Consider the following 4,782-nt stretch of genomic DNA (forward strand, 5'->3'; position numbering starts at 1 on the left):
GTTATTTTGTTGTAAGCAAGGAAAGTGACTGCCCAGCCCACGTAGTAGAGAAAGATATTGAAATCCAAGACTGATCCCAGACTCCAAATAGAAAAACAAACCCACAAGGAATAGCGCAAAGAAAGGCATGCCCACCCTCGACTGGCATTGCCCTCCATGTTCAAGCTCCGAGAGTGTCCGCTTGGCCTGCACTGGGGGGTTGCGTTAGTCGCTGGGGTGGAAGAGAGCAGGGCACTTGGGTTGACAGTTACCCAGAGACCTCACAGAAAAGCAGCTGCACGGGCTCCACTAGAGGACACCACTGCAAGGCATCTCCAGGGGAACCTTGGTGAGCAGTTTCCACGGCACAGGGCAAGGAATGCACATCGCTCTAGGATAAAAGCGGATGTAAAGCAACATATCCTCCTTCGTCAACAAGCATGGGTGAGAGGAGAGAAAAAAATGAGACAGAAAGACAGGGTGAAGAAAGAGTGTTTGCGTTTTTTGTTCTTGATGTTGTTCAGGTTGCTTTTTCGGGATTTCTATTTTCAGTCTTGTTCATTTTTAACCTAGGAGATATTTGAGCATATTTACAGACAGAAGGCATCCCTGGGTGGTGCAAATGGTTAATTCATTTGGTTGCTAACCAAATGCTTGGCGTTATGAATCCACCCACAGAGGTGCCTTGAAAGAGAAGCCTAGCCATCGACTTCTGAAACTCAGCTATTGAAATCCCTATTGGACAGCTCTTCTCCGAGTCTTCCTCAGTCAAGGCAACAGCAACTGGGTCTAGGAAGAGGAAGGAGTCCAAACAAAAGGGGAAGTTTACAGTGTGGGTGAGCCCAAGAAGAGAGGCTGAACTAGAAGGAAATTACTACCGCCACTTCCCACACATGCCAGGCACTTCTTGTGCCAAACACCACACTAAAGAGACTTCAACTGCCCGGGTCCAGTGCCTAATGGCTCTTCTAGCCACAGTCTTTGTCACCTCCATCAAATGATTGGGTGAGACCATCCAGATAGTGTGCATGAAATTCTAACAGGGATTGGTCAATTGTGCCATCCCACTGGGTATAAAATGAGCCGTTTCAGAAGCAGGAAAGGGGGAAATCTCACTACCATCAAGAGAGAAGCTCATCCTTTGGACCCCAACAACCCTACCCTGAACCTCTTTGATCCAGGAGACAGGAAGCTGCGGCACCCAGAGAAGCTGTGGAAAAGAGGTGGCAGTGGGAGCAGTAGCAGCAGCAGCAGCAACGGAACCAAGAAGAACAGAGCAGTGGACTTCCCGGCCGACTGAGCCGTAAAGCTGAGTGTGTCTAAAAGGCGAGGAGGCTGGCTTGCAGAGGCAGGGTGTACTGGAGAGGGTACCTTTTGAGTCTTTATGAGCAGCACCAAGAGAGCTTTTGTCCGATTTCCTGAGCAGGACCAAGGCCAAGGAACCTCTGGGATCAGGAGCCAAAAGCCAGAGAGAGACATGCCTGAGGGCACACTCCTGAGAAAAGGCACCTGATCCTGAACTGTATACTAGCTTCCCTAATAAACCACACGAGTATGGACCGTGAGTTGCATGTGGCCACTGCAGGGGATTATTGAGCCCAGTGGAGATGCAGAGTGCCAGGGGAAGGGGCCATTGGTGCCAGAATTGGGAGAGTAGGTCTGAGCCTGTGTGAAGCCAGAGGTGGGCAGAGATGGCCCCCAGGCCATCCTTACACCTGGACTATCTCTTTGGAGCTAGGAAATATAGCTATCCTCATTTCATCGAGTGGGGAATTGAGTAGTAAAAATTTTTAAGGGAATTGCTCAAAGTCACACAGCTAAGCGTCAGAGCAGGGAGCAATTCTATTCTGTCCTGATCCTAAAGTCTATGCTTACAACGATATTTGCCTCTTCCTCTATTACCCAGAGGAAGACCATAAAGAGAAATGTATTTCTGGTAGAGTAGTAGAATGTGAAAGAGATTCTCATCACTTGGCTTCCCTTTTGTCTCCAGGGACTAGGCGGCCATTAGCTGAGAAACAGAAGGCTGAACGAGGCACAGTGAGGCGGATCAGTGAAAGATGACTACAGCGAGGCTGAGCTTGAGAGCAAAATGGCCGTGGTCAGAGAGAAGACAGAGGGGCACTGCTGCTGAATCCCACTTCACACACACACACACACACACACCACACCCCCGTCACCACTACCACCAGGCCCAGAGAGTGCATAGGAGCCAGTGCCATTGTCTAGGTAACTTTATGGCAGGGCTTTGCCAGGAGCTGGGAGGTGGTACAGCATGGGGTGGTGAAGACAGTTCCAGACTCAGTCCCAGCTATGCCTGCAGTACACGAAGGGGTGAGAACGAAGAAAACCTTTCATTATTCAGCTTAGTCAGTTCCCGGTCTCTGAGCTGAGATAAACACAGGTTACTATTCTTCCCTAACTAGACCAATAATAATGCTTTTAAATTACACACACATATGTGAACATATACATGCATATAGATACATACATGTAGATAAACATATACAAGGGGTATCTTAAAATTTCATGGAAAATGTTTATTATTGTTTCATTCTATTTTTTGGAGTCCTCTTGAATTGCTATCACTAACATCTTCAGTTAGCACCCATCTGAAAAGTAATGACCTAAAAAATGTTATGACCTAAATATGCCAACTCAACATTTTTATTATATACACAAGAAAACATAAATATATAAAGGTTCATATTTTTAAGGTCTTTTCTTGATTTTTGTTTCTTAATCCATAGTTACCAATCCATAGAGTAGAGCCGGTAGTAATCTGAAGCAATATAATAAAATTTACAAACCCTTACGATCCATTTTGGCTCTGGACTGGAAGAAGAAAGCGGGGAATGATTTAATGTCTACAGCACATCTAAAAGTCTTAAAAGTGAAGTCAGATGTAGACTTCTAAGCTTAATGCCTCTGTGGAAACAATACTGTCTCACGAACATTTAAAAATAACCTGGAAAATCATTATATTGTCTTTCAACCAAGTCTCTGATCTAGTGTTTGGTAGATAAAAATAAGTCACAGGAGACTGAAAAGCTAGATAGCAGTAATATATTTTAAAGTATTTACATATAGATCATAGAAACTACACAGGAATATTTATGTCAAATTTATAAACTATTTACCTCTAGGGATTTGGGATAGAATGAGCTTGTATCTCCTGCTTAAGAGAGGACATTTTACTTTTTATTTTCTAAATAAAACTGTATTTAAAAATAGAGCATGTATTAGCAAATTTCAAATTCAAGTGTTAAAATATTTTATTTAAGTATAAGAAAAAACTGTGGTAGTCACCTAATCTGGTGTAAATTTGAGGATTAAGAGTGTAGTGATGGAATCTAGGCTGTCAATCTGGAGATAGCCAATGAGACTTCTTTATGGGCATGGCCTTCTCCTGAGAATTCTGGGAAATCTGCTACTTCCTCCATGGAGGCGGAAGACACCTCTCTCTCTCTGCTACACCCTGGGAGACATTGCAGAACACAAGCTACACAGATGCAAGCAGACCTCGAAAGCCGGAGAAGTCACAGACTCCTACCGGCACTGAGATGCTTGCAACGCCACTGGACCCAAAGACTTCCTACCCACTGGCTTGTGACTGTCCTGCATTTGGCAATTTCATTGCATGTGTTTCCTGAGTCTGAAGAGGTCTTTACAGATTGATATCGGACATATGGGCTAATATCAGACTTATGGCCTTGGACTAGACTGGGTTGGGATGTTTTCTCAATGTTCAATTCCTCTTGTACATAAACCTCCCCTTATATACATGTGTGTTTATGAAGTTGTTTCTGTAGTCTACCCAGACTGACACAAACACATATTGCTTTGTAAACCTTCAATTCTTTTAACTTATTTAAGTAGAAACTTAATAGTTTTCAAGAAGAATGTAGATACTGACAAACAAGGCCTTCTGCTTCTTTTTACCTCCTACCATTCCAATTATGGGGTTTTTTACTTGAACCCTAGAAGTTGCCACAAGGCTTTGATACATCCTAAACCATGATGGGTGCCCCCACACAACAATCCTGCCAGGCTCAACCAACTGCCCCCAAAGTTGAAGAAGCACTAGATCTTTCACTCATTTCTACAAGCATGTCCTCAGGACTGCCCATCAATTAAGAAGGTTTTCCTCCTGGATCCAGCCAGGGCGCCCAGCTGGTTCTCATGCCCAGGATTCCTGATGGCCACTCTCACCTACTACAGTGCCGGAGAAGAAGTCTCCTGTATGTCATCCTCTTGGGACTCTTGCCATCGATTATCTGATTCATAAAAGGGAGCTCCAGTACCCATTACTCAAGAAAAACCATGGCAATGGTGCTTGACACTAGAAATTGTTTGAAGGGACTTTTACAGGTCTATTGGACAACAGTCATTCCCATAACATTGACATTGCAGTATTTCATAACAACAGTTATTTGGGGCACAAATTCAAAACTGCAGTCCATAAATTCAATGCGCGTTTGATGTGTCTTAGGAGTGTTTAAATTGTAAGGCCCCTCAAAATGCTTCATTTACATTTAAAAACTTAAAAATTTAAGGGAAATCTTTTCCAATGGAAATATTGATTTTTATGGTCTTGTGAAGATGATAGGAAAGGAGGAAACATGTTTTATAGAAAACGAATTCAGATTTCTGGGGCAATTAGAAGGAGGGGACCATTTCCTGACCTTATATCTATTTCTTATCTTTATATGATCTAGAAATATAGAAAGCTCTGTGGGCCTGTTAGGGCTGAACTTATCATAAATGTGTATAATCATAAAAAACAATACTAATGGCTTTCAT

The 4,782-nt window shown here is 43.3% G+C and overlaps 1 protein-coding gene across 1 annotated transcript in view; it reads right to left on the reverse strand.

Annotated features, from left to right (window-relative positions):
• The window catches only part of AKAP6 (A-kinase anchoring protein 6), a 524,185-nt gene that overhangs the window by 489,625 nt on the left and 29,778 nt on the right, over positions 1-4,782 (reverse strand). The window lies entirely within an intron of this gene.

The sequence above is a fragment of the Echinops telfairi genome, unplaced genomic scaffold (genome assembly GCF_000313985.2).
Source record: "Echinops telfairi isolate 266 unplaced genomic scaffold, ASM31398v2 ScPeMD7_18;HRSCAF=68, whole genome shotgun sequence".
NCBI lineage: Eukaryota > Metazoa > Chordata > Mammalia > Afrosoricida > Tenrecidae > Echinops > Echinops telfairi.